We start from the raw sequence: 19555 nt of genomic DNA, 5'->3' as shown, positions 1-19555 counted from the left end.
GATGACATATCTGTGGAAGCATGGAGGTGTTTGGGAGAGATGGCAGTGGAGTTTTTAACCAGATTGTTTAATGGAATCTTGGAAAGTGAGAGGATACCTGTGGAGTGAAGAAGAAGTGGACTGGTGCCGATAGTTAAGAATAAGGGGGATGTGCAGGACTACAGTTACTACAGGGGAATAAAATTGATGAGCCACAGCATGAAGTTATGGGAAAGAGTAAAGGAACCTCAGTTAAGAAGTGAGGTGGTGATTAGTGAGCAGCAGGATGGTTTCATGCCAAGAAAGAGCACCTCAGATATGATTGTTTGCTCTGAGGATGTTGATGGAGAAGTTTAGCAAAGGCCAGAAGGAGTTGCATTGCGTCTTTGTGGACCTGGAGAAAGCATATGACAGGGTGACTGAGAGGAGCTGTGGTATTGTATGAGGAAGTCAGGAGTGGCAGAGAAGTATGTAAGAGTTGTACAGGATATGTACGAGGGAAGTGTGACCGTGGTGAGGTCTGCGGTGGGAGTGACGGAGGTGGGATTACATCAGCGATCGGCTCTGAGCCCCTTTCTTATTTGCAATGGTGATGGACAGGCTGACAGACGAGATTAGACAGAAGTCCCCATGGACTGTGATGTTTGCTGATCACATTGTGATCTATAGCGATAGTAGGGAGCAGGTTGAGGAGACCCTGGAGAGGTGGAGATCTGCTCTAGAGAGGAGAGGAATGAAGGTCAGTAGGAAGAAGACAGAATACATGTGTGTGAATGAGATGGAGGTCAGTGGAATAGTGAGGATGAAGGGAATAGAGTTGGTGAAGATGGATGAGTTTAAATACTTGAGATCAACAATACAGAGTAATGAGGATTGTGGAAGAGAAGTGAAGAAGAGAGTGCAGGCAGGGTGGAGTGGGTGGAGAAGAGTGTCAGGAGTGATTTGTGACAGATGGGTATCAGCAAGAGTGAAAGGGAAGGTCTACAGGACGGTAGTGAGACCAGCTGTGTTATATGGGCTGGAGATGGTGGCACTGACCAGAAAGCAGGAGACAGAGCTGGAGGTGGCAGAGTTAAAGATGCTAAGATTTGCATTGGGTGTGATGAGGATGGACGGGATTAGAAATGAGGGCATTAGAGGGTCAGCTCAGGGAGGACGGTTGGGAGACAAAGTCAGATTGGTGAGATTGCGTTGGTTTGGACATGTGCAGAGGAGAGATGCTGGGTATATTGGGAGAAGGATGCTAAGGATAGAGCTGCCAGGGAAGAGGAGAAGAGGAAGGCCTAAGAGAAGGTTTATGGATGTGATGAGAGAGGACATGCAGGTGATGGGTGTAACAGAACAAGATGACAAGGACAGAAAGATATGGAAGAAGATGATCCGCTGTGCCAACCCCTAACGGGAGCAGCCAAAAGAAAAAGATTATTATTATCAGTCATCCCTGCCAGGCTCCCACCCAGGTGAACCCCAATCCACAACCCACACGGAGCGCCCACACTGTGTTAGTCAGTTAAGCCGAAGGAGAATCCCACCCACTCAAATGACTTATTGCCCCCCTGACCGAGTCCTTCCCGCCTTTTCTCCTCAGTAGCCTCATATCATTTTTGCTTTACATTTAGGAGATCCATTTACCTAAGACCGCCCTATAACAATGAACATACAGTACATGTTTACGGTACAAGCGTAAGGCCCAGCAGTATTAATGTCCTTATACTTGCTATGTTCAGAAAATGAATTTACAGACAGGGTTGGCAAAGGTGCACAGCAGTTGTATTTTAAAGTTCCTGCTGGAATTGGTTTTGAAATCCCCACATTGATTTCTGCAGACGAGAGAAGAGAAACCGATGAATGGTTTAATTGTGCCCTGTGTTGGCTGGGATTGGCTCCAGCAGACCCCCGTGACCCTGTGTTCGGATTCAGCGGGTTGGAAAATGGATGGATGGATGGATGGTTTAATGGACTTTGGAGCCCTCTTGTGGCTACCAAGGAAAATTGCAGAAAAGCCTTCAGGTATCGTCAATCCGAACTACATTAACATCAAGGTTTAGTTAGTCAGGCTGTCATTTTGAAAGCCTGCTTAGTCCTGAGCAGGGTCGTGGGGGTCTGCTGGAGCCTATCCCATGTAGCAGAGGGTGCAAGGCAGGAAGAAAACCTGTACAAGGTGCCAGTCCATTGCACGGCGAACACACACACACACACGCACAAACCACACACACTTTGGTGCTGATTTAGGACCGCCAGTTCGCCTAACCGGCATGTCTTTGGAGTGTAGGAGGAAATCCACACACACATGGGGAGAACATGCAAACTCCACGCCTTCAGTCAAACCCCTAGTCTCTTTACTGTGAGGCAGCAGCACACCCCACTGCGCCCCCGTGAAGACCACCATCAAGGTTCAAGTTCAAGTTTACAGAAGAAAACAAGTCAAGCAAAATGACACCTTTTATTGGCTAACTGAAAAGATGACAATATGCAAGCTTTCGAGGCAACTCAGGCCCCTTCATCGGGCAAGATGTCATTTAAAGAAGAAGGGGCCTGAGTTGCCTCGAAAGCTTGCATATTGTCATCTTTTCAGTTAGCCAATAAAAGGTGTCATTTTGCTTGGCTTTTCACTACATCCATAATGGCTAACACGGTACTACACCCTAGTACTACAGAAGAAAACAAGAAATTTCTCTCTTTGGTTGCATCCAATAACAGACGGAAAAGGAATTAAACAAACAATCCGAGACAAAGCAGGTTTAAAGTTAACCCAGAAATTCTAAAAACTGATTATTTGTTAAAAACTTTCAGGGGGTTGGTGGTATGTTTTTACCTAAAATGGTTGCATGAAACATAAGAAGAACTCGACCCTTGTGGAATGCTTCATTATCTCTGATATTCCTCATTAAAAAGATATACGGCACTGGGAAGAAAGGAATTTGGAGCGATTTGTGTTTGGGTTTTCAAAGCGACTGTCCTCCCCTGATTTAGTGACGCCAAGTTCTGCGTGTGTGTGTGTGTGTTACGGGTGGCTGTCACCAGCTGAGATGATTTCCAGTGACCCCCGACACACACTTACCAGATCGTCTACGTCAGCCCCAGACTGTTGAGCTGCAAGTAATAATATGATGTAATCTGCTGGAGCTTTTTTCGCATTTTTGGTTTGTCAGACCACTAAAATTGGCAATGAAGCTGAAAAATGATAACAGAAGGTGGCGATACAACAAGGACAACACGAGGTCCCGAGTGTATGGAGGAGAAATCGGCGCTGACTGCACGGAGAGAACATGCTTGTTGTACTGATAGGATTAATAATAACAATAACAAGAATAATAACAGGATTTTTATCATAATTATATGAATAATTAATAATAATAATAATAACAATAATAATAACAGTAATAATAGGATTATTATCATAATTATATGAACAATTAATAATAAAAAACAATAATAATAATAGGATTATTATCATAATTATATGAATAATTAATAATGATATAATAATAATATGATGTAAATAATAATTATATGAATAATTAATACTAATAAAATAATTATAATATGATTTTTATCATAACTATATGAATAATTAATAATAATAAAATAATAACAATACTAGGATTATTATCATAATTATATGAATAATTAATAATAATAATAACAATAATAACAACAGTAATAATAGGATTATCATCATAATTATATGAACAATTAATAATAAAAAACAATAATAATAATAGGATTATTATCATAATTATATGAATAATTAATAATGATATAATAATAATATGATGTAAATCATAATTATATGAATAATTAATACTAATAAAATAATTATAATATGATTTTTATCATAACTATGAATAATTAATAATAATAAAACAATAACAATAATAGGATTATTATCATAATTATATGAATAATTAATATTAATATAATAATATGATGTAAATCATAATTATATGAACAATTAATAATAATAAAATAATAATTATAATATTATTTTTATCATAACTATATGAATAATTAATAATAATAAAATAATAACAATAATAGGACTTTTATCATAATTATATGAATAATGAATAATAATAATAATAGGATTTTTATCATAATTATATGAATAATTAATAATAATAACAGTAATAATAGGATTATTATCATAATTATATGAATAATTAATAATAAAAAACAACAATAATAACAGGATTTTTATCATAATTATATGAATAATGAATAATAATAATAGTAATAATAATAATATTAGGATTATTATAATATGACTTTTATAATAACTATATGAATAATTAATAATAACAATAATAGGATTTTTATCATAATTATATGAATAATGAATAATAAAATAATAGGATTTTTATCATAACTATATGAATAATTAATAATAATAACAATAATAATAACAGTAATAATAAGATTATTATCATAATTATATGAATAATTAATAATAAAAAACAACAATAATAATAACAGGATTTTTATCATAATTATATGAATAATGAATAATAATAATAGTAATAATAATAATATTAGGATTATTATCAGAATTATATGAATAATTAATATTAATGTAAAAATATGATTTACATCATAATTATATGAATAATTAATAAGAATAAAATAATTATAATATGATTTTTATCATAACTATATGAATAATTAATAATAATAAAATAATAACAATAATAGGATTTTTATCATAATTATATGAATAATAAAATAATAGGATATTTATCATAATTATATGAATAATTAATAATAACAATAATAATAATAGGATTATTATAATTATATGAAAAATGAATAATAATAATAATAGGATTTTTACCATAATTATATGAATATTTAATAATAATAACAATAATAATAATAGTAATAAGAGTATAATAATAATAATAGGATTATTATCCTAATTATATGAATAATTAATAATAATAAAATAATAAGTCTTTCCCCAGTACAGTGATGGGTGAAGGTACAGATTTCTGTCTCCTAGAGTCAAACAGCATTTCTTTGCTCTTGTTGATTCAGAGTAAGGTGGTTCTTATTGCACCCGTTGACCAGACAGTCCACTTGATTTAAATGATGGCTTTCATCCTTCGCAGACGTGCGCCTTGCCAGCAGGGTGTCCTCAGCATCCACCTTCATTAAATGATAAGGTGTCCGGGTGTCTTTGTGTCCCTCTGGTTGCTATGCTTCTATCATTCCAACAGTCACCTGCCTTTCATATCTATCTATCCATTTTATAGTGCCTTTCATATCTATCTGTAATATAGTGCCTTTCCTGTTGATCTTCTCATGGCTAAGGAGTGTAAGATGCCAGCTTAGCTGCCACGTCTAATGCCCTCTCTGATCTCCATTAACCTGCTTGTGCTGAATGTGTAAATGCTTGTGGACGAGCGTCCCACTGTCAAAGTATCTTCAGAAGCTAGGTGAAGGTTTTGTTCTTTTGTCATATGGCTATCTACCTGTCCATTTTGTAAACTCATCTCCTTACAGAGAGGGCATCAGTGCTAACAAACACAAGCTAACAGCCAGCTATGGAGGCTGCATCATTAAACTGTACAGCAGCCTTTGACCACTAACAGTGAGTGTAACGTCTTCTTCTTCTTCTTCTTCTTCTCCCACTTGTATGTGAGGTTGATGTTTTATTGGTTTTCAGTTTGATTTTTACGTAACTCTGAACAAAAAAAAAAAACCTTTGCCTTGAGCCCCCTCTGCTGGTTGACAAGGTGCCCGCTGTTTGACACATTTCTGGTGACTTCAGACAGAATTGAGGCCCAGTTTGCTTTCCTCACACTTTGTGTTGTCGCGTCATTGTGTTAAAATCATTTAAATTCATTTTATTCCCTCATTAAGAAACCTTCGATACCCCAGAATAACAAAACAAAAACAGGATTTTAGACATTTTGTTGGCAATTTACGACAACTAAACAACTGAAATATCCCATTGACCCGACTATTCTGGCCCTTTACCTCAGTACTTCATTGAAGCCCCCTTGGCAGCGATTGCAGCTTAGGGTCCTCTCGGGTTCGACATGATAAGCTTCACTCACATGGATTTGGGGATTTTTGGCCGTTCTTCTTTTCAGATGTTCTCAAGCTCTGGATGGAGACCATCGGTGGGCCGCTATTTCCAGGTCCCGCAAGAGATATTCAGTTAGGTCCAAGGCCAGGCACTGACCGGGCCCCTCAAGGACCTCCACAGAGTTGTCGCTAAGCCACTCTTACGTTATTCTTTGCTTTGACCTGTTGGTAGGTGAGCTTTGGTCCAGAGGACCAGATAGTTCTGGACCAGGTTTTCACTTGAGGGTATCTCCGGACTTTGCTCCGTTCAGCTTTCCCTCAGCCCTGTCTATTCTCCCTGTCCCAGTTTGACACCTGGATTTGGGGGATTGTCTGCTGTTCTTCTCTATAGAACCTCTCAAGCTGTGTCGGGTTGGACGGAGAACGTCAGTGGGCCGCTATTTTCAGGTCTCTGGCGGGGACACTTCAGGACATTCCCAGAGTTGTCCCTAAGCCACTGTTGTGTTGTCTTTACTTTGTCCTATTGGTCCTATTGTCCAATCTGAGGTCCATCGAGCTCCAGAGAAGGTTTTCATTAAGGATCTCTCTGTACTTTGGTCCATTCAGCTTTTCTTTGACCCCGTGAAGTCTACCATTCCTTATTGCTGAAGAACAGGTCCACAGCATGCCATTGACACCACCAGGCTTCACGATTGGAATAACACTGGCCAGATGAGGCCTTGAGCCCCCTCTGCTGGTTGAAAAGATCCATGCGGTTTGACAGATTTACTGTGACTTCAGCCACTAGTCAGTGTCTCTGTGGTGTAATTTAAATATTCATGATGTCAAAGGTCATTGTTCTGATTGGGTGGCTTCTGTAGGGTGGCCCATGTAGAGAGAAGCGCGTTTGAGTCTATTCATGTTTATGATGAGTGAAACCCATTTGGCGCAGCAAAGACCTGCCGCAGTGCTGAATCCTTAACCTGACAGGGTGTCACAAGTGCTGTCACCAGGAACAGTTGATGACAATCTGTAATGCCAAACACGACACTTTCCTCCAGACGTGACACCCACAGTTAGGCCAAACAGTTTAGTCTTGGTTTTCAGCAGACCAGAGAGCCTTGCTTCTCACATAGTCTTGAGGGTCCCTCAGGTGCCGTTTTGTCAACTCCAAGGGTCATCTGGCCACTCTGCCATAAAGCCCCCCAGATTAGACAGACAGACAGACAGACAGACAGACAGACAGACAGACAGACAGACAGACAGACAGACAGACACTTTATTAATCCCAAGGGGAAATTCACATTCTCCAGCAGCAGCGTACTGATAATAAATAATATTAAAGATTGATAATAATGCAGGTAAAAAACAGACAATAACTTTGTATAATGTTAACGTTTACCCCCCCAGGTGGAATTGAAGAGTCGCATAGTGTGGTGGAGGAACGATCTCCTTAGTCTGTCAGTGGAGCAGGACGGTGACAGCAGTCTGTCGCTGAAGCTGCTCCTCTGTCTGGAGATGATCCTGTTCAGTGGATTCTCCATAATTGATAGGAGCCTGCTCAGCGCCTCACCAGTTTGTCCAGGCGTGAGGCGTCTTTCTTCTTAATGCTGCCTCCCCAGCACACCACCGCGTAGAAGAGGGCGCTCGCCACAACTGTCTGATAGAACATCTGCAGCATCTTATTGCAGATGTTGAAGGACGCCAGCCTTCTAAGGAAGTATAACTGGCTCTGTCCTTTCTTGCACAGAGCATCAGTATTGGCAGTCCAGTCTAATTTATCATCCAAATTGGTGGATTGGTGGAGTGCTTGTCATTTCTGGAAGGTTCTGCCATCCCCTTCCACACAAGTCGTCTGGAGCTCAGCCAGAGTGACCATCAGGTTCCTTGGTCATTTCTCTTCTCGTGGACCTTCTCCGCAGGTTGCTCAGCTCATCCAGGTGGTCCAACGTAGGAAGAGTCGAGGGTATTTGTAACTTCTTTGGATCTTCTTAGCGTCTCTCTGACTGGACAGCTGCTGTTGTACTGCCAGAGAGTTTAGGGCCGCGTTTCTTAAACTAGGATGTCACGACACATTTTGGGTCACGTGATGTCTGAAGTTGGGTAGCGCTGAGTCGTGGATTAGTATAGTACCGGGTGATAAAGGGCACAAACGGCTTGTTGGTGAACCTAGTGATGGGTCGCCGGTTGCAAGGGGAATACCATCCCCTGAGATGATGAACTCAGTGATGGTCCAAATGGGATAGAATGATGGTGGGTGGTCAATTCTCCGAGGGGGAATAGATGACAATTGGTGATAGTTCTCTAAAGGGTAATGGATGACAATTAGGGACAGTTCCCTAGGGGAGAAATGATGACGATGGTTGGTCAGTTCTCCAAGGGGCAATAGACAACAATTGGGGAACAATTCCTTAGGGGAGATAGGATGACAATTGGTGATGATTCTCCAAAGTGGAATGGATGACAATGGGTGGTCAATCCTCAAAGGGGGGATGGATGACAATTGGGGACAATTCTCTAAGGGGTAATAGACGATGATCGGGGACAATTCTTTAAGGGATATATGATGACAGTTGGTGATGATTCTCCAAGGGGGAATTGATGACATTCGGGAATTATACTCTAAATGAGAATGGAATGATGATGGATGGTCAGTTTTCCAAGGGGGAATGGATAACGATTGGTGACAATTCTGTAAGGGGTAATGGATGATAATCAGGGACAGTTCCCTAGGGAAGAAAGGTTGACAATGGGTGGTTGGTTCTCCAAGGGGGAATGGATGACAATCAGGGACGATTCTCTAAGGGATAATAGATGATGATTGGGGACAATTCCTTAGGGGAGATAGGATGACAATTGGTTATGATTTTCCAAAGGGGAATGGATGATGACTGGTGACAAGTCTCCAAGGCGGAATCGATGACAATTGGGGACGATACTCTAAATGAGAATGGATGACGATGGCTGGTCGATTCTCCAAGGGGGAATAGATGACGATTGGTGACAATTCTCCATAAAAGAAAGGACAACAATTGGGAACAATTCTTTAGGGGAGATAGGATGACAATTGGTGATGATTCTCCAAGGGAGAATGGATGACGATTGGTGACAATTCTCCATAAAGGAAAGGACAACAATTGGGAACGATTCTTCAGGGGAGAAAGGATGACAATGGGTGATCGATCCTCCAAGGAGGAATGGACGACAATCGGGGACGATTCTCTGAACGACAATGGATGACGATGGGTCGTCAGTCCTCCAAGGGGGAATGCATGACAACTGGTGATGATTCTACAAGGGGAAACGAGGATGATTGGTGTCAGTTTCCCAAGAGGGAATGGATCCCTGGATGACACTCCATGACAATTGCAGGTCGTGAAGAAATAAAAAAGGCAAAATTGGGTCCTTAGAGAAAATCTTTTTGGAACCACTGGTTTAGGACTCTGATGTTTTGTCCATTTGTCTCGTTGTAGGTACACTTATGCAGTAGCTCTGCTCTTGTGTGCTTGTTTCTTTCATTTAGGACCCTATTGCTTTGATGTTTGCGCTTTCATTTTTGTATGCAGTATAACTTCCTTTGTAAGTCAACTTGGATAAAGGGGTCTGCTAAATAAATAAATAAATAATAATAATAAACATTACCATAAAAAATAAAGTTTTTTTTCAGGCCAGGAAACACATCCACATTTCCATTTAAATGAATTGTGATTACGTGTTCACTCTTGATAAGCAAACTCTGCAAAACTTCTCTTCGCCGTGAGTTTGGCGAAATCACAGAAACATTGGGAAACGTCACAGAACTTGGAAAAAAAATGCACAGAAGTCAAAGGGGAAGGGGACACTGCGCTAGATTTGAATGGCTTATAATGATGCAATGGTCTGTTAAAGTTTGTAAACGTAGCGTTATTGTTTGTAATGTGCCATCTGCTGGAATAACTAATGCAATGCATTTTATTAGTAGAAATATTTGTGATGCGCCCTCTGTTGGAATGACAAATGCAATGCTTATGTTTAAGTCATATACCATTTGGTATGGGATTTGTAAAAGCAGTGTTAATATTTGTGAAGCACCAACTGTTGAAATTGCAAATGCAATGCATTTTATCAAAACGTGTTTGTGATGCGCCATCTGTTGGAATGAAAAAGACATAGCAAGCGGACAAACACACCATCTGTTGGAATGACAAATATAAAACATATATCTCTTTTAAATGACATTGGGTATGGAATTCATAAAAGCAGTGTTAATGATTGTGATGCACCATCTGTTGAAATTGAAAATGCAATGCATTTTATCACAACATATGTTTGTGATGCGCCATCTGTTGGAATGACAGAGACATAGCAACTGGACAAACACACCATCTGTTGGAATGACAAATATAAAGCATATATCTCTGTTATATGACACTGGGTATGGAATTCATAAAAGCAGTGTTAATGATTGTGATGCACCATTTGTTGATATTGAAAATGCAATGCATTTTATCACAACATATGTTTGTGATGCGCCATCTGTTGGAATGACAGAGACATACCAAAAATAGGACAAACACACCATCTGTTGGAATGACAAATATAAAGCATATATCTCTGTTATATGACATTGGGTATGGAATTCATAAAAGCAGTGTTAATGAGTGTGATGCACCATCTGTTGGAATGTCAAATGCAGTTTACTTGCCTCTGTCATATGTTATTTGGTATAGGATTTATAAAAGCAGTGTTAATGTTTGTGATGCACCATCTGTTGAAATAAAAAAGCAATGCATTTTTTATCACAACAAACGTTTGTGATGCGCCATCTGTTGGAATGACAGAGACACAGCAACCGGACAAAAACAGAGATGCACAGTCATTTAGCCTTTTTTTAAGGTGGACAAGCTTTGGATTAGTAATCAATGCAGACCTCAGCATTAACAGTTGCAGTTCACCATCTATTGAAATGTATTTTGCAATGCATGTAGTAATAAAATGCATTGCCTTTTCCATCCCAGAAGATGGTGGATCACAAACATTTGTAGTAATAAAATGCATTACAACAAATGTTTGTGATGTGCCATCTTTTGCAATGAGAAATGCAATACATATACAGTATCTCTGTTATATGCCATTTGGTATGGAGTTCATAAAAGCACTGTGAATGTTTGTGATGTGCCATCTGTTGGAATGACAAATGCAATGTATTTGACGGTGTTATATGCCATTTGTTATGGGATTTGTAAAAGCACTGTTAATGCTCAGGATTCAGCCTCTGTTGGAATGACAAATGCAATGCATTTTATCACAACCACTGTTTGTGATGAGCCATCTGCTGGAATGACAGAGACATAGCAACTGGATGAACACACAAAGACATTTATCCTTTTATTAAACTAGCTGTGGACTAGTAATCAACTTAAACCTCAGCATTAATTTTTGCAGTTCACCATCTATTGGAATGTATTTTGTAAAGCATGTAGTAATAGAATGCATTGCATTTGTCATTCCAACAGATGGTGTGTCACAAACCTTTGTAGTAATAAGGTGCACTACAACAAATTTTTGTGATGTGACTTCTGTTGGAACGACAAATGCAATGCATTTTATCACTACATTTGTTTGTGATGAGCCATCTGTTGGGATGAAAGAGACATAGCAACCAGACACACATTTATTCTTTTATTAAGGTGGATAGCTGTTACGTAGTTGTTATAATACTGACTGTATGGCATTTTTATTTCCTTTTTTTAATGTATTATTTTACATCTGCTGAACTGACAGTCTCTCTTTTTTGTTAAACTCTCCAACAATACTAAACATTTTCATCTGTGCATCAATTTGTAAACCCACTACACATCCAGGGTTAAGGTGAGCACCTCAGTAAATTCCCCAGGCTTTGGACATCTTCTGTCCTTCAGTGCTCTGGGGTTTCAAAAAATAAAAAATAAAACCAATCACACCAAATCTGGCAGTAAACGATGAGTGGCTGAGAAGGAGTATTTTAATCCCATCCTTCATCTCTGGATTGTACCACACTGAGGCAGAGAGGGACTTAAAATATAAAGACTGGCAAAATGTGACGAGTGTTAAATAAAAGGGATAAAAGTGAGATAATAAATAAATTTAGCGCTCCTTCGTAGAACACAAAAGGCTTCCAGTGAAGCTGAGCAGTGGGTTCTCTGAACACAAGTAGCTACAGCACCCCTGTGATAGTTGGAGTGGTCAGAGAACCCTAGAAAAGTGCTGTCTGTGTGTATGACAGTCCCACTCCTTACATGGTAGAGTAATGTGGTGAGTGGCTTTTATTATTGTGGTATTAAGGCTTATGGGTTTACAGGGTCAGGACTGTCACACTGACCCATGAGGGATGACAGGAGATTAACAGGAGACATGACATAAATAAAGGAATGAGTACAGTGGAGCCCAGCAGCGTCTTTATAATGAGCTCAATGAGAACACTGGGACACACGTTAAGGGAGTGTTTGTCCTCACATAGAAGAGCCGCACATGTAGAGAATGAATTACTAAGCAGGGTGCTAGAGAGCAGAGACCAAAATTCAATTCAGTGTAATTGGAGAGAAATTAGATGAATAGAACTGGCAAACGTGGTTAGGCTGAGTAAGCAGTTTGCATTAAAACATTTCTAATGTTCTCGTGTACAGATAACATCTAAATTCTAGTCAGCATGCCTGCTCATCAGAAATCTCCAATGTCCTGATAGATAGATAGATAGATAGATAGATAGATAGATAGATAGATAGATAGATAGATAGATAGATAGATAGATAGATAGATAGATAGAGTGGTGTGAAAAACTATTTGCCCCCTTCCTGATTTCTTATTCTTTTGCATGTTTGTCACACAAAATGTTTCTGATCATCAAACACATTTAACCATTAGTCAAATATAACACAAGTAAACACAAAATGCAGTTTTTAAATGATGGTGTTTATTATTTAGGGAGAAAAAAAATCCAAACCTACATGGCCCTGTGTGAAAAAGTAATTGCCCCCTTGTTAAAAAATAACCTAACTGTGGTGTATCACACCTGAGTTCAATTTCCGTAGCCACCCCCAGGCCTGATTACTGCCACACCTGTTTCAATCAAGAAATCACTTAAATAGGAGCTGCCTGACACAGAGAAGTAGACCAAAAGCACCTCAAAAGCTAGACATCATGCCAAGATCCAAAGAAATTCAGGAACAAATGAGAACAGAAGTAATTGAGATCTATCAGTCTGGTAAAGGTTATAAAGCCATTTGTAAAGCTTTGGGACTCCAGCGAACCACAGTGAGAGCCATTATCCACAAATGGCAAAAACATGGAACAGTGGTGAACCTTCCCAGGAGTGGCCGGCCGACCAAAATTACCCCAAGAGCACAGAGACGACTCATCCGAGAGGTCACAAAAGACCCCAGGACAACGTCTAAAGAACTGCAGGCCTCACTTGCCTCAATTAAGGTCAGTGTTCACGACTCCACCATAAGAAAGAGACTGGGCAAAAACGGCCTGCATGGCAGATTTCCAAGACGCAAACCACTGTTAAGCAAAAAGAACATTAGGGCTCGTCTCAATTTTGCTAAGAAACATCTCAATGATTGCCAAGACTTTTGGGAAAATACCTTGTGGACTGATGAGTCAAAAGTTGAACTTTTTGGAAGGCAAATGTCCCGTTACATCTGGCGTAAAAGGAACACAGCATTTCAGAAAAAGAACATCATACCAACAGTAAAATATGGTGGTGGTAGTGTGATGGTCTGGGGTTGTTTTGCTGCTTCAGGACTTGGAAGGCTTGCTGTGATAGATGGAACCATGAATTCTACTGTCTACCAAAAAATCTTGAAGGAGAATGTCCGGCCATCTGTTCGTCAACTCAAGCTGAAGCGATCTTGGGTGCTGCAACAGGACAATGACCCAAAACACACCAGCAAATCCACCTCTGAATGGCTGAAGAAAAACAAAATGAAGACTTTGGAGTGGCCTAGTCAAAGTCCTGACCTGAATCCAATTGAGATGCTATGGCATGACCTTAAAAAGGCGGTTCATGCTAGAAAACCCTCAAATAAAGCTGAATTACAACAATTTTGCAAAGATGAGTGGGCCAAAATTCCTCCAGAGCGCTGTAAAAGACTCATTGCAAGTTATCGCAAACGCTTGATTGCAGTTATTGCTGCTAAGGGTGGCCCAACCAGTTATTAGGTTAAGGGGGGCAATTACTTTTTCACACAGGGCCATGTAGGTTTGGATTTTTTTTTCTCCCTAAATAATAAAAACCACCATTTACAAACTGCATTTTGTGTTTACTTGTGTTATATTTGACTAATGGTTAAATGTGTTTGATGATCAGAAACATTTTGTGTGACAAACATGCAAAAGAATAAGAAATCAGGAAGGGGCAAATAGTTTTTCACACCACTGTAGATAGATAGATAGGCATGAAAGGCACTATAATAGATAGATAGATAGATAGATAGATATCTATCTATCCATCTATTTATCAATCATATAGTGCCTTTCATATCTATCTATCTATCATATAGTGCCTTTCATATCTATCTATCAGATAGACAGATAGGTCAACTCTGTTCTGGCCTCCCATCCGGGTAAGAAACTGTCCTCCTTCCCAGCCGGGATGCCTGTTCTCTGGTTATAACTGTTAACAGCTGCTTATAACAGCTTTTTGGTGACAATATTCAGAGTCAGATTTTATGATTTGATATACTTTGTTAATCCCCAAGGGGAAATTGTCTTTCCACATGAACTTTTGGGGGGGTCCAGAGCGCGGGGTCAGCCATTGTTCAGCACCCCAGTGCAATTTTCAGGTTAAGGGCCTTGTTCACCGGAGTAGGATCCCTTCTGGCAGGAATGTGAGTTGAGCCAGCAAGTTTCTAGATACCAGTGCAGGTCCTTAGCCACAGAGCCACCATACTGCCAAATAATTAATTATAATAAGAAATAATATTTGTGTAGCACTCTTTAGAATTCAGGCTGAAGCCGTAATTTTCTTGGCCTTCACTTCAATTTATTTATCTCCTTTCTATCACCGGACCTTAGATGATGACCTTCATTCAAATGTACACATTAATGATTATCAATGTTGTTTTACACAAATTTTTTTAATCTACAAAATTAATGATTGTCTTTTCTTTGTGTGATGTATTCTACAATAATTGACATGGTGATGTGTGCATTTTGAAACAGGCTTTGATTGAAGCTTGATTAATAACACGCATTACATATAATTCTACTGCTACAGGAGGTTTGCTATAGCCCTTAGCATCAAATTAACAAATCGACAGAAGGTGTTTGATTAAAAAAAGAATGGCTATTATTCATTAGGAAAAGATCTGATAAATTTACACGAATACTTACAGACTGAGAAGGCCAAACAGCTTCAATTATGGGACTGATTCCATCAATTCCTCTACTCTGTCATCGTTCCTTCCAGCTACTCACCAACTAATCCACTGCAGGGTCATGTGGGGGGAAGCTGGGAACTGTCCAATCAGCATCAAGTGCAAAGCAGGCACCAACCCCGGATGGTTCCGCCTCTACAGCACCAATAGGCTCAGCCCATTGGTTTTGATTGACAGGCAACAAAACCGTCACAAAAAGATTCATTCTGAATTCAAACAGAGCCAGGTGGAAACGTGCTGTTCAGATAAGTCACGTTGTTTAATTTAGTTCTTAAATTTTAATCCTGCAAAAATTAAATTGGATTTAATGACATTATTGAAGAAAAATAAAACGATGAAATTGCATTTCATGGTAATTAGTTGACTTTTATTGGATCACCATTCCAGTGTGGTGTTGAGGCGTCACCTGCAGCACTCGGGTCCCAATCCAGGGGGTTTGTCATATCAGCACATGCTCCGAACCAACAACTTTTATTGATTGTGCATTTTTTTTTAACAATGTCTCATTTATAAATCATTGTCCATCCATCCATTTTCCAACCCGCTGAATCCGAACACAGGGTCAGGGGGCTCTACTGGAGCCAATCCCAGCCAACACAGGGCACAAGGCAGGAACCAATCCCGGACAGGGTGCCAACCCACCGCAGTAGATCATTGTACTTTTTAATTTAATTATTTCTTCCAAGGGGAAATGAAAAATTTGAAAATTATGCAGTAACCGCAATGGATAGAAGCTGACGCAGTACAGCATGTTCGTGATGGCTTATGGGTAGGCTGAATATGAACAGGGCAGCGTTCTGCCTTTAGTCTCTTTGAGGCCGCTCCGCTGTGGGATCGCACCATTGTGTTGAACAACGCGCCGTTGTGAGGTTTCTTTGGGCAGGGGGCATGAAACCTGCTGAAACTCGATAAAGGATGTTGGCCTGTGCAGATCAGTAAGCTGTCTGGGTACCCATCTTGCACATACTTTATGGTACCTGGTAGACTTCTCTATGACTCTCCTTTCCCCTTTTGTATTATTAATGTGTGGCCATTGTCAGAATGCCTCCAATCTCATAGACTTACCACTGTTTCTAAGGTATTGTACTTTATAACTTCTCCCCATCTTCCCTTCTACATCTATCAATTACATAGAGTCAAAGACAAGCTGCAATTAAGTTACAACTTGAAATAATGTATTATTGATAATATTCAAAAATAATAACAATAAGCAAAGTACAAGTGAATATTGGCAACCATACAACCTGATAATTGCTGATGTGTAATTTCAGGCGGCACACAGACTTTTTAGTTACTTAAAACTAGGGGGCATCGCTTGCCAACCCTCCGGCCTGAGCTACATGCCAGCCACTTTGCGTCTCTGCCGCTCGCATATGTGGATTTCACTTTCACCAAACAACAAAACTTTTAATTCTCACGGATACGCCTCTTTATTGGGAAGAAACACTACTTGTCCCTGATGGCAACACAAATTAGACGATCTACAAGTCTCCAACTTATCTACATACTGTACTTCTGTCATATCACCTATGTCCATATATTCAATCTCTTTTCGCTTTTACCTTTTCTTCAATATCACATTGAATTTTGATTCCGTGTTTGGAATTACATCGTGACAACGCCACGTATAACAGCCCGTGAGTGAATATCGTTTCTTTCTTTCTACACGAACTGTGTCCGGCAATAGCATTCACACAAATGAGAAATGATTGAACCGTGTGCGTGGTTATGTGGGCGGGACTTTTCCAAATCTCTTTGCATAAAGTCGTGTCTCATAGGGCATGCAATTTTCTCTCGCGGGATTTCACTTTCACCGAACAATAAATTCAATTCAATTCCACCTGGGGGGGTAAACATTAACATTATAAAAAGTTATTGTCCGTTTTTACCTGCATTATTATCAATCTTTAATATTGTTTTTTTGTATCAGTATGCTGCTGCTGGAGAATGTGAATTTCCCCCTGGGATTAATAAAGTATCTATCTATCTATCTATCTATCTATCTATCTATCTATCTATCTATCTATCTATCTATCTATCTATCTATCTATCTATCTATCTAAATCTTTTATCTCTCACGGATGCGCCTCTTCATTGGGAAGAAACACTACATATCCCTGATGGCAACACGAATTAGACAATCTACAAGTCTCCGACTTCAAGTTTAAAGCCTTACAATATCTACATCCTTCAGTCATATCACGTATGTCCATATTTTCGATCTGTTTTCGCTTTTACCTTTTTGTCAAAATCGCATTGAATTTTGATTCCGTGTTTGGAAATACATCGTGACAACGCCACGTATAACTGCCCGTGAGTGAATATCATTTCTTTCTCTCTAATAAATAAAATGACTTTTTCAAATGTTTGTCCCTGCTCTTTCATCTTTGTTTGGTCGTTGACGTGTCATCTAGAACGTATAAAATTATTGTCCTGATAAAATTTCTAAGAGCTGAGAGCACAGGGAAGTGTGTCTGACAAAAAAGCAATCACACGACTGAGAGGTTAGATGACGGCGGTCTTGTTTGAAAATAGTTGTTAATTGGACATGACTTGAAAGAATCTCATGTTAAAAGTCTCCGTCTCACAGGACTTCATACCGCGCCAACGTTTTCGGAATCTTTTAATTCTCGCTGGCAACACGAATCAGACGATCTACAAGACTCCAACTTAGAGTTTAAGTCCAAACAATATATTCGATCTCTTTTCGCAGTTCCGTTATTTCATCGAGTAATAATTCCCGTTTGTTTGCGCTAATGCAATCTTTACTATCATTTTTTGAGACTTTCAAATTTTCATGCTTCCATTATCTCTAACCTGCTCTTCATGTGTATCACGCCAACATATTTGAATTCTTTACGACTTTTGTCATCTACTCTTTGTCCTTTATTTCCAGCCCCGGGCCTGGTTAAATCTCTTTCTCGCAGGATGTATACTGTAAGTGTCTCTCCGAGAAAATCACGTCTCGTCTCCTTCCAAGATTTTTTTTTATAATAGAGAGATGCCTCTAGTTACAGTAAGTAGTCATGTTATGGCTTTCTTCAGGACAGGCCGCATGCCTGTCTCAATATGGCTGCCGAGTTGTGCTTTTCAGTGTGGTCTTCTTTTCAGTCCACGGTGTGTGAGATGCTCCTTCATCATCGTGGTGAGAGAGGGAAGGAGGGGTAAAGCAACCGAATTTATACATTCTTTGTCCAAATCCTTACACCAATAGGGCGTTGTGCTGATGGCAACACGAATTAGACGATCTACAAGTCTCCGAATTAAAGTTTAAAGCCAAACAAAATCTACATACTTCTGTCATATCACCTATGTCCGTATATTCGATCTCTTTTCGCTGTTCTGTTATTTCACTGAGTCAATTTGTTAGCGCTAATGCGATCTTTACTATAATTTTTTGGAGACTTTTGATTTTTTAGTACTTTCATAACAGAGAGATGCCTCTAGTTAAGTAGTCATGTTATAGCTTTCTTCAGGACAGGCCGCATGCCTGTCTCAACATGGCTGCCGAGTTGTGCTTTTCAGTGTGGTCTTCTCTCAGTCTACAGTGTGTGAGATGCTCCTTCATCATCATGGTGAGAGGGGGAGGGAGGGGTAAAGCAACCGAATTTATACATTCTTTGTCCAAATCCTTACACCAACAGGGCGTCGTGCTGATTCAAACCAATCGCAAGCAGCCACACTTCAGACATATGGGGGCACACAATGCCTTTCACACCTGCCCCCCCAAAACCATTTGTTGAGCTGATGCTTTCCTGTGGGGTGTTGATTGAGAGAGAGACTCCTGCCGAGAGTCACTTGCCAAACTGGTTTTAGTCAACACCCCTGGCCCTGTCATAAAATTACAAAGACTCAGTCCTCAAAGGGGTGTGGAGGGGAATCTTAAACATCAAGTCATTGCTGTTCTTATCAATGACTAGGGGGGCTTCACCCTCTGATTGCTTCGCTCGCCGACCCCCAGGCCTGCGCTACACATCTCTGCCGCTCGCATATGTGGATTTCACTTTCACCAAACAATAAATGTTTTAATTCTCATGGATACGCCTCTTCATTGGGAAGAAACACGACTTGTCCCTGATGGCAACACGAATTAGAAGATCTACAAGTCTCAGACTTAAAGTTTAAAGCCAAACAATATCTACATGCTTGTGTCATATCACCTATGTCTA

Source organism: Erpetoichthys calabaricus, chromosome 5 (genome assembly GCF_900747795.2).
Source record: "Erpetoichthys calabaricus chromosome 5, fErpCal1.3, whole genome shotgun sequence".
NCBI classification, from domain to species: Eukaryota; Metazoa; Chordata; class Cladistia; order Polypteriformes; family Polypteridae; genus Erpetoichthys; species Erpetoichthys calabaricus.
The sequence above is the reverse complement of the archived record's forward strand: the minus strand, read 5'-3'. Positions refer to the sequence as shown.